General features: G+C 43.9%; 1 protein-coding gene across 2 annotated transcripts in view; it reads left to right on the top strand.

The window, feature by feature from the left end:
• The window catches only part of PDE3A (phosphodiesterase 3A), a 753,306-nt gene that overhangs the window by 625,608 nt on the left and 114,908 nt on the right, over positions 1 to 12,790 (top strand). The window lies entirely within an intron of this gene.

Here is a 12,790-nt window from a genome sequence, read left to right as displayed (position 1 = left end):
ACACTGTCCTGGAATTGGATTATAGAGCACACTGTCCTGGAATTGGATTATAGAGCATACTGTCCTGGAATTGGATTATAGAGCATACTGTCCTGGAATTGATTATAGAGCACAACTGTCCTGGAATTGGATTAGAGAGTATACTGTCCTGGAATTGGATTAGAGAGTATACTATCCTGGAATTGGATTATAGAGCATACTGTCCTGGAATTGGATTATAGAGCATACTGTCCTGGAATTGATTATAGAGCACAACTGTCCTGGAATTGGATTAGAGAGTATACTGTCCTGGAACTGGGTTATAGAGCACACTGTCCTGGAATTGGATTATAGAGCACACTGTCCTGGAATTGGATTATAGAGCACACTGTCCTGGAATTGGATTATAGAGCCTACTGTCCCGGAATTGGACTATAGAGCACACTGTCCTGGAATTGGATTATAGAGCATACTGTCCTGGAATTGGATTATAGAGCATACTGTCCTGGAATTGGATTATAGAGCATACTGTCCTGGAATTGGATTATAGAGCATACTGTCCTGGAATTGGATTATAGAGCACAATGTCCTGGAATTGGATTATAGAGCACAATGTCCTGGAATTGGATTATAGACCGCAATGTCCTGGAATTGGATTATAGAGCACACTGTCCTGGAATTGGATTAGAGAGCATACTGTCCTGGAATTGGATTATAGAGCATACTGTCCTGGAATTGGATTATAGAGCACAATGTCCTGGAATTGGATTATAGAGCACACTGTCCTGGAATTGGATTAGAGAGTATACTGTCCTGGAATTGGATTATAGAGCATACTGTCCTGGAATTGGATTATAGAGCATACTGTCCTGGAATTGGATTAGAGAGTATACTGTCCTGGAATTGGATTATAGAGCATACTGTCCTGGAATTGGATTAGAGAGTATACTGTCCTGGAATTGGATTATAGAGCATACTGTCCTGGAATTGGATTATAGAGCACACTGTCCTGGAATTGGATTATAGAGCACACTGTCCTGGAATTGGACTAGAGAGCACACTGTCCTGGAATTGGATTATAGAGCATACTGTCCTGGAATTGGATTATAGAGCATACTATCCTGGAATTGATTATAGAGCACAACTGTCCTGGAATTGGATTAGAGAGTATACTGTCCTGGAATTGGGTTATAGAGCACACTGTCCTGGAATTGGATTATAGAGCACACTGTCCTGGAATTGGATTATAGAGTATACTGTCCTGGAATTGGATTATAGAGCATACTGTCCTGGAATTGATTATAGAGCACAACTCTCCTGGAATTGGATTAGAGAGTATACTGTCCTGGAATTGGATTAGAGAGTATACTATCCTGGAATTGGATTATAGAGCATACTGTCCTGGAATTGGATTATAGAGCATACTGTCCTGGAATTGATTATAGAGCACAACTGTCCTGGAATTGGATTAGAGAGTATACTGTCCTGGAACTGGGTTATAGAGCACACTGTCCTGGAATTGGATTATAGAGCACACTGTCCTGGAATTGGATTATAGAGCACACTGTCCTGGAATTGGATTATAGAGCACACTGTCCCGGAATTGGACTATAGAGCACACTGTCCTGGAATTGGATTATAGAGCATACTGTCCTGGAATTGGATTATAGAGCATACTGTCCTGGAATTGGATTATAGAGCATACTGTCCTGGAATTGGATTATAGAGCATACTGTCCTGGAATTGGATTATAGAGCATACTGTCCTGGAATTGGATTATAGAGCACAATGTCCTGGAATTGGATTGTAGAGCACAATGTCCTGGAATTGGATTATAGACCGCAATGTCCTGGAATTGGATTATAGAGCACACTGTCCTGGAATTGGATTAAAGGGGGTAATTCCAAGTTGATCGCAGCAGGATTTTTGTTAGCAATTGGGCAAAACCATGTGCACTGCAGGGGATGCAGATATAACATGTGCAGAGAGAGTTAGATTTGGGTGAGTGGTGTTCAATCTGCAATCTAAATTGCAGTGTAAAAATAAAACAGCCAGTATTTACCCTGCACATAAACAATATAACCCACCCAAATGTAACTCTCTCTACACGTTATATCTGCCTTCCCTGCAGTGCACATGGTTTTGCCCAATTGCTATCAAAAATCCTGCTGCGATCAACTTGGAATTACCCCCATAGAGCACACTGTCCTGGAATTGGATTATAGAGCACACTGTCCTGGAATTTGGATTATAGAGTACACTGTCCTGGAATTGGATTATAGAGCATACTGTCCTGGAATTGGATTATAGAGCACAATGTCCTGGAATTGGATTATAGAGCACACTGTCCTGGAATTGGATTAGAGAGTATACTGTCCTGGAATTGGATTATAGAGCATACTGTCCTGGAATTGGATTAGAGAGCATACTGTCCTGGAATTGGATTATAGAGCACACTGTCCTGGAATTTGGATTATAGAGTATACTGTCCTGGAATTGGATTATAGAGCATACTGTCCTGGAATTGGATTATAGAGCACAATGTCCTGGAATTGGATTATAGAGCACACTGTCCTGGAATTGGATTAGAGAGTATACTGTCCTGGAATTGGATTATAGAGCATACTGTCCTGGAATTGGATTATAGAGCACACTGTTCTGGAATTGGATTATAGAGCACACTGTCCTGGAATTGGATTAGAGAGCACACTGTCCTGGAATTGGGTTATAGAGCACACTGTCCTGGAATTGGATTATAGAGCACACTGTCCTGGAATTGGATTATAGAGCATACTGTCCTGGAATTGGATTATAGAGCACACTGTCCTGGAATTGGATTATAGAGCATACTGTCCTGGAATTGGATTAGAGAGCATACTGTCCTGGAATTGGTTTATAGAGCATAATGTCCTGGAATTTGGATTATAGAGTATACTGTCCTGGAATTGGATTATAGAGCATACTGTCCTGGAATTGGATTATAGAGCATACTGTCCTGGAATTGGATTATAGACCATACTGTCCTGGAATTGGATTATAGAGCACACTGTCCTGGAATTGGATTAGAGAGCATACTGTCCTGGAATTGGATTATAGAGCACACTGTCCTGGAATTTGGATTATAGAGTATACTGTCCTGGAATTGGATTATAGAGCATACTGTCCTGGAATTGGATTATAGAGCACAATGTCCTGGAATTGGATTATAGAGCACACTGTCCTGGAATTGGATTAGAGAGTATACTGTCCTGGAATTGGATTATAGAGCATACTGTCGTGGAATTGGATTATAGAGCAAACTGTCCTGGAATTGGATTATAGAGCACACTGTCCTGGAATTGGATTAGAGAGCACACTGTCCTGGAATTGAGCATACTGTCCTGGAATTGGATTATAGAGCATACTGTCCTGGAATTGGATTAGAGAGCACACTGTCCTGGAATTGGATTAGAGCATACTGTCCTGGAATTGGATTAGAGAGCATACTGTCCTGGAATTGGATTATAGAGCACACTGTCCTGGAATTGGATTATAGAGCACACTGTCCTGGAATTGGATTAGAGAGCACACTGTCCTGGAATTGGATTATAGAGCATACTGTCCTGGAATTGGATTATAGAGCATACTATCCTGGAATTGATTATAGAGCACAACTGTCCTGGAATTGGATTAGAGAGTATACTGTCCTGGAATTGGGTTATAGAGCACACTGTCCTGGAATTGGATTATAGAGCACACTGTCCTGGAATTGGATTATAGAGCATACTGTCCTGGAATTGGATTATAGAGCATACTGTCCTGGAATTGATTATAGAGCACAACTGTCCTGGAATTGGATTAGAGAGTATACTGTCCTGGAATTGGATTAGAGAGTATACTATCCTGGAATTGGATTATAGAGCATACTGTCCTGGAATTGGATTATAGAGCATACTGTCCTGGAATTGATTATAGAGCACAACTGTCCTGGAATTGGATTAGAGAGTATACTGTCCTGGAACTGGGTTATAGAGCACACTGTCCTGGAATTGGATTATAGAGCACACTGTCCTGGAATTGGATTATAGAGCACACTGTCCTGGAATTGGATTATAGAGCACACTGTCCCGGAATTGGACTATAGAGCACACTGTCCTGGAATTGGATTATAGAGCACACTGTCCTGGAATTGGATTATAGAGCATACTGTCCTGGAATTGGATTATAGAGCATACTGTCCTGGAATTGGATTATAGAGCATACTGTCCTGGAATTGGATTATAGAGCACAATGTCCTGGAATTGGATTATAGAGCACAATGTCCTGGAATTGGATTATAGACCGCAATGTCCTGGAATTGGATTATAGAGCACACTGTCCTGGAATTGGATTAAAGGGGGTAATTCCAAGTTGATCGCAGCAGGATTTTTGTTAGCAATTGGGCAAAACCATGTGCACTGCAGGGGATGCAGATATAACATGTGCAGAGAGAGTTAGATTTGGGTGAGTGGTGTTCAATCTGCAATCTAAATTGCAGTGTAAAAATAAAACAGCCAGTATTTACCCTGCACATAAACAATATAACCCACCCAAATGTAACTCTCTCTACACGTTATATCTGCCTTCCCTGCAGTGCACATGGTTTTGCCCAATTGCTATCAAAAATCCTGCTGCGATCAACTTGGAATTACCCCCATAGAGCACACTGTCCTGGAATTGGATTATAGAGCACACTGTCCTGGAATTTGGATTATAGAGTACACTGTCCTGGAATTGGATTATAGAGCATACTGTCCTGGAATTGGATTATAGAGCACAATGTCCTGGAATTGGATTATAGAGCACACTGTCCTGGAATTGGATTAGAGAGTATACTGTCCTGGAATTGGATTATAGAGCATACTGTCCTGGAATTGGATTAGAGAGCATACTGTCCTGGAATTGGATTATAGAGCACACTGTCCTGGAATTTGGATTATAGAGTATACTGTCCTGGAATTGGATTATAGAGCATACTGTCCTGGAATTGGATTATAGAGCACAATGTCCTGGAATTGGATTATAGAGCACACTGTCCTGGAATTGGATTAGAGAGTATACTGTCCTGGAATTGGATTATAGAGCATACTGTCCTGGAATTGGATTATAGAGCACACTGTTCTGGAATTGGATTATAGAGCACACTGTCCTGGAATTGGATTAGAGAGCACACTGTCCTGGAATTGGGTTATAGAGCACACTGTCCTGGAATTGGATTATAGAGCACACTGTCCTGGAATTGGATTATAGAGCATACTGTCCTGGAATTGGATTATAGAGCACACTGTCCTGGAATTGGATTATAGAGCATACTGTCCTGGAATTGGATTAGAGAGCATACTGTCCTGGAATTGGTTTATAGAGCATAATGTCCTGGAATTTGGATTATAGAGTATACTGTCCTGGAATTGGATTATAGAGCATACTGTCCTGGAATTGGATTATAGAGCATACTGTCCTGGAATTGGATTATAGACCATACTGTCCTGGAATTGGATTATAGAGCACACTGTCCTGGAATTGGATTAGAGAGCATACTGTCCTGGAATTGGATTATAGAGCACACTGTCCTGGAATTTGGATTATAGAGTATACTGTCCTGGAATTGGATTATAGAGCATACTGTCCTGGAATTGGATTATAGAGCACAATGTCCTGGAATTGGATTATAGAGCACACTGTCCTGGAATTGGATTAGAGAGTATACTGTCCTGGAATTGGATTATAGAGCATACTGTCGTGGAATTGGATTATAGAGCAAACTGTCCTGGAATTGGATTATAGAGCACACTGTCCTGGAATTGGATTAGAGAGCACACTGTCCTGGAATTGAGCATACTGTCCTGGAATTGGATTATAGAGCATACTGTCCTGGAATTGGATTAGAGAGCACACTGTCCTGGAATTGGATTAGAGCATACTGTCCTGGAATTGGATTAGAGAGCATACTGTCCTGGAATTGGATTCTAGAGCACACTGTCCTGGAATTGGATTCTAGAGCACACTGTCCTGGAATTGGATTAGAGAGCACGCTGTCCTGGAATTGGATTATAGAGCATACTGTCCTGGAATTGGATTCTAGAGCACACTGTCCTGGAATTGGATTCTAGAGCACACTGTCCTGGAATTGGATTAGAGAGCATACTGTCCTGGAATTGGATTAGAGAGCATACTGTCCTGGAATTGGATTATAGAGCATACTGTCCTGGAATTGGATTAAAGAGCATACTGTCCTGGAATTGGATTCTAGAGCACACTGTCCTGGAATTGGATTATAGAGCACACTGTCCTGGAATTGCATTATAGAGTATACTGTCCTGGAATTGGATTAGAGAGCACATTGTCCTGGAATTGGATTATAGGGCATACTGTCCTGGAATTGGATTATAGAGCACACTGTCCTGGAATTGGATTATAGAGCACACTGTCCTGGAATTGTATTAGAGAGCATACTGTCCTGAAATTGGATTATAGAGTATACTGTCCTGGAATTGGATTATAGAGCACACTGTCCTGGAATTGGATTATAGGGCATACTGTCCTGCATTGGATTATAGAGTATATTGTCCTGGAATTGGATTATAGAGCACACTGTCCTGGAATTGAGCATACTGTCCTGGAATTGGATTATAGAGCATACTGTCCTGGAAATGGATTAGATAGCACACTGTCCTGGAATTGGATTATAGAGCATACTGTCCTGGAATTGGATTAGAGAGCATACTGTCCTGGAATTGGATTCTAGAGCACACTGTCCTGGAATTGGATTCTAGAGCATACTGTCCTGGAATTGGATTAGAGAGCACGCTGTCCTGGAATTGGATTATAGAGCACACTGTCCTGGAATTAGATTCTAGAGCACACTGGAATTGGATTATAGAGCACACTGTCCTGGAATTTGGATTATAGAGTATACTGTCCTGGAATTGGATTATAGAGCATACTGTCCTGGAATTGGATTATAGAGCACAATGTCCTGGAATTGGATTATAGAGCACACTGTCCTGGAATTGGATTAGAGAGTATACTGTCCTGGAATTGGATTATAGAGCATACTGTCGTGGAATTGGATTATAGAGCAAACTGTCCTGGAATTGGATTATAGAGCACACTGTCCTGGAATTGGATTAGAGAGCACACTGTCCTGGAATTGAGCATACTGTCCTGGAATTGGATTATAGAGCATACTGTCCTGGAATTGGATTAGAGAGCACACTGTCCTGGAATTGGATTAGAGCATACTGTCCTGGAATTGGATTAGAGAGCATACTGTCCTGGAATTGGATTATAGAGTATACTGTCCTGGAATTGGATTATAGAGCACACTGTCCTGGAATTGTATTATAGAGCATACTGTCCTGGAATTGGATTATAGAGCACACTGTCCTGGAATTGGATTATAGAATATACTGTCCTGGAATTGGATTATAGAGCACACTGTCCTGGAATTGCATTATAGAGTATACTGTCCTGGAATTGGATTATAGAGTATACTGTCCTGGAATTGCATTATAGAGTAGACTGTCCTGGAATTGGATTATAGAGCACTATGTCCTGGAATTGGATTATAGAGCACAATGTCCTGGAATTGGATTATAGACCGCAATGTCCTGGAATTGGATTATAGAGCACACTGTCCTGGAATTGCATTATAGAGTATACTGTCCTGGAATTGGATTATAGAGTATACTGTCCTGGAATTGCATTATAGAGTAGACTGTCCTGGAATTGGATTATAGAGCACACTGTCCTGGAATTGAGCATACTGTCCTGGAATTGGATTATTGAGCATACTGTCCTGGAATTGGATTAGAGAGCATACTGTCCTGGAATTGGATTAGAGAGCATACTGTCCTGGAATTGGATAATAGAGCATCCTGTCCTGGAATTGAGCATACTGTCCTGGAATTGGATTATAGAGCACACTGTCCTGGAATTGGATTATAGAGCATACTGTCCTGGAATTGGATTATAGAGCATACTGTCCTGGAATTTGGATTATAGAGCACACTGTCCTGGAATTAGATTCTAGAGCACACTGTTCTGGAATTGGATTATAGAGCATACTGTCCTGGAATTGGATTATAGAGCACACTGTCCTGGAATTTGGATTATAGAGTATACTGTCCTGGAATTGGATTATAGAGCATACTGTCCTGGAATTGGATTATAGAGCACAATGTCCTGGAATTGGATTATAGAGCACACTGTCCTGGAATTGGATTAGAGAGTATACTGTCCTGGAATTGGATTATAGAGCATACTGTCGTGGAATTGGATTATAGAGCAAACTGTCCTGGAATTGGATTATAGAGCACACTGTCCTGGAATTGGATTAGAGAGCACACTGTCCTGGAATTGAGCATACTGTCCTGGAATTGGATTATAGAGCATACTGTCCTGGAATTGGATTAGAGAGCACACTGTCCTGGAATTGGATTAGAGCATACTGTCCTGGAATTGGATTAGAGAGCATACTGTCCTGGAATTGGATTCTAGAGCACACTGTCCTGGAATTGGATTCTAGAGCACACTGTCCTGGAATTGGATTAGAGAGCACGCTGTCCTGGAATTGGATTATAGAGCATACTGTCCTGGAATTGGATTCTAGAGCACACTGTCCTGGAATTGGATTCTAGAGCACACTGTCCTGGAATTGGATTAGAGAGCATATTGTCCTGGAATTGGATTAGAGAGCATACTGTCCTGGAATTGGATTATAGAGTATACTGTCCTGGAATTGGATTATAGAGCACACTGTCCTGGAATTGTATTATAGAGCATACTGTCCTGGAATTGGATTATAGAGCACACTGTCCTGGAATTGGATTATAGAGTATACTGTCCTGGAATTGGATTATAGAGCACACTGTCCTGGAATTGCATTATAGAGTATACTGTCCTGGAATTGGATTATAGAGTATACTGTCCTGGAATTGCATTATAGAGTAGACTGTCCTGGAATTGGATTATAGAGCACACTGTCCTGGAATTGAGCATACTGTCCTGGAATTGGATTATTGAGCATACTGTCCTGGAATTGGATTAGAGAACATACTGTCCTGGAATTGGATAATAGAGCATACTGTCCTGGAATTGAGCATACTGTCCTGGAATTGGATTATAGAGCACACTGTCCTGGAATTGGATTATAGAGCATACTGTCCTGGAATTGGATTATAGAGCATACTGTCCTGGAATTTGGATTATAGAGCACACTGTCCTGGAATTAGATTCTAGAGCACACTGTTCTGGAATTGGATTATAGAGCATACTGTCCTGGAATTGGATTATAGAGCATACTGTCCTGGAATTGGATTCTAGAGCACACTGTCCTGGAATTGGATTCTAGAGCACACTGTCCTGGAATTGGATTCTAGAGCACACTGTCCTGGAATTGGATTCTAGAGCACACTGTCCTGGAATTGGATTCTAGAGCACACTGTCCTAAAATTGGATTCTAGAGCACACTGTCCTAAAATTGGATTCTAGAGCACACTGTCCTGGAATTGGATTATAGAGCATACTGTCCTGGAATTGGATTATAGAGCACACTGTCCTGGAATTGGATTATAGAGCATACTGTCCTGGAATTGGATTCTAGAGCACACTGTCCTGGAATTGGATTATAGAGCACGCTGTCCTGGAATTGGATTAGAGAGCACGCTGTCCTGGAATTGGATTATAGAGCACACTGTCCTGGAATTGGATTCTAGAGCACACTGTCCTGGAATTGGATTAGAGAGCATACTGTCCTGGAATTGGATTAGAGAGCATACTGTCCTGGAATTGGATTATAGAGCATACTGTCCTGGAATTGGATTAGAGAGCACGCTGTCCTGGAATTGGATTAGAGAGCATACTGTCCTGGAATTGGATTATAGAGCATACTGTCCTGGAATTGGATTAGAGAGCACACTGTCCTGGAATTGGATTAGAGAGCACACTGTCCTGGAATTGGATTATAGAGCATACTGTCCTGGAATTGGATTATAGAGCACTGTCCTGGAATTGGATTAGAGAGCACACTGTCCTGGAATTGGATTATAGAGCACACTGTCCTGGAATTGGATTAGAGAGCACACTGTACTGGAATTGGGTTATAGAGCACACTGTCCTGGGATTGGATTCTAGAGCACACTGTCCTGGAATTGGATTCTAGAGCACACTGTCCTGGAATTGTTCTTAGTCACTTTCCGCTGGAAATAAAACTACTACAGTATCCGGTAGCCCTTTAGGCCTAATTCAGTAAGGCGCGCATGTGCACGTCTCAAAGTGAAGTCCCGGAGGGGGGCATATACGGGGTGTCGACGATGCATTTTGTGGGTGTCGACGCTCTGTTTCAGGGGCGTGGGGCGGACAACGCAGGTGTGTCCAGACCGTTGCTGGGGCGGGCTGTGTGATGTCACAACCTGCCATAAGATGGCGGCCCTGCAACTGCTTTGCTTAATCATGCTTGCATGTTAGTGGGGCGGCAGGATCCGGCCTGCGGGGCGGCCTTGTACTGTGCTGGGTGCCCCTCCGCCCTTGTACTGTGCTGGGTACCCCCCCCTGCCCTTGTACTGTGCTGGGTGCCCCCCCCCCCCCCCTGCCCTTGTACTGTGCTGGGTGCCCCCTGCCCTTGTACTGTGCTGGGTGCGCCCCCCCCCCCCCCCCTTGTACTGTGCTGGGTGCGCCCCCCCCCCCCCCCTTGTACTGTGCTGGGTGCCCCCTCCCCCTGCCCTTGTACTGTGCTGGGTGCGCCCCCCCCCCCCCCCCCCCCTTGTACTGTGCTGGGTGCCCCCCCTGCATGTTAGAAAAGTGAGATGCAGTCAGACTACATTAGGCCCTGTGTCGGCTAGAGGCTCCTTAGCTCCTGTTATATATACACACAATATATAGTTTGACCACTAGATGGGGGTGTCACAGCAGGAGTCACAGGTAGTGGCCCACATCATAGATTATTATTACCAGTTATTTATATAGCGCACACATATTCCGCAGCGCTGAACAGAGAGTATTTGGCCATTCACATCAGTCCCTGCCCCTGTGAGCTTACACTCTATATTCCCTATCACATGTACACACACATTACAGAGAGTATCAGTCACATCAGTCCCTGCCCCAGTGAGCTTACACTCTATATTCCCTATCACATGTACACACACATTACAGAGAGAGTATCAGTCACATCAGCCCCTGCCCCAGTGATCTTACACTCTATATTCCCTATCACATGTACACACATTACAGAGAGTGTATCAGTCACATCAGCCCCTGCCCCAGTGAGCTTACACTCTATATTCCCTATCACATGTACACACACATTACAGAGAGAGTATCAGTCACATCAGCACCTGCCCCAGTGAGCTTACACTCTATATTCCCTATCACATGTACACACACATTACAGAGAGTGTATCAGTCACATCAGCACCTGCCCCAGTGAGCTTACACTCTATATTCCCTATCACATGTACACACACATTACAGAGAGTATCAGTCACATCAGCCCCTGCCCCAGTGAGCTTACACTCTATATTCCCTATCACATGTACACACACATTACAGAGAGTATCAGTCACATCAGCCTCTGCCCCAGTGAGCTTACACTCTATATTCCCTATCACATGTACACACACATTACAGAGAGTGTATCAGTCACATCAGTCCCTGCCCCAGTGAGCTTACACTCTATATTCCCTATCACATGTACACACACTACAGAGAGTATCAGTCACATCAGTCCCTGCCCCAGTGAGCTTACACTCTATATTCCCTATCACATGTACACACACATTACAGAGAGAGTATCAGTCACATCAGCCCCTGCCCCAGTGAGCTTACACTCTATATTCCCTATCACATGTACACACACATTACAGAGAGAGTATCAGTCACATCAGCCTCTGCCCCAGTGAGCTTACACTCTATATTCCCTATCACATGTACACACACATTACAGAGAGTGTATCAGTCACATCAGTCCCTGCCCCAGTGAGCTTACACTCTATATTCCCTATCACATGTTCACCACACACAGTCACGCTAGGGTTAGTAAACCTGCCAGTGTATTTGTGTACGTTGTAGGAGAGCTCGCGGCGCGGTCACGGAGCTGTTACACGGCTGCCTTCTGGCACAGGGGGTAATTCACATCTTATTGCTGCTGGCGTTTTCGCACAGTGGGCGATCAGATCCGAACTGGCGTGCTTATGCACCGCACTGCGCGCTGCACAGCTGCAACGGGGATTGCCGGTCAGCAACGGGATGGTGCAAAGGATCCATTTGCATTGGTGATCCGCGCAAGTCCGAAACTATGATTTTTGGCACCCGGGGCAAGGCAGTAATTTGGCAGTGCTCGGGAAATGAAAGGGGGCAGCTGGGGAGCCCATGGTCACCCCCCTGCCCCATTCATTAGTGTTCTAGTTGCCAAGGGAGGGGAAGTTTCCCAGGAGTCCACATTGGTGGTGCTGGGGAGCGGATCCCTGCAGCGAGGGATCTTAGACCTGGCAGAAGGTAGCCCCTTAGGGCTGAGAGGAAGGAGGGTAGGCAGGGTACTCATCTCTGTGCCCTCTCAGTTTCTGCACCCGGGGGGCGCATGCCCCCTTAGCCCTCCCCCCCTAGTTGCGGCCATGGTGATCGCCAGGAGATTGACAGGAAGAGGGCGTCTGTGGGTGACAGCTGACCATTTTCAGGGAGTGTCCAGAAAAACGCAGACGGGCTCAGGCGTTTTCAGGGCGGGTGTCTGACATCAGCTCCGGCCCCGATCAGCAGCATTCTGTCGCACAGGAAGAGTATGTCCCGGGCAGCGTAG

This window comes from Pseudophryne corroboree, chromosome 6, assembly GCF_028390025.1.
Source record: "Pseudophryne corroboree isolate aPseCor3 chromosome 6, aPseCor3.hap2, whole genome shotgun sequence".
NCBI lineage: Eukaryota > Metazoa > Chordata > Amphibia > Anura > Myobatrachidae > Pseudophryne > Pseudophryne corroboree.
Note: the sequence above shows the minus strand (reverse complement) of the source record. Positions and strands in the feature narration are given on the sequence as shown.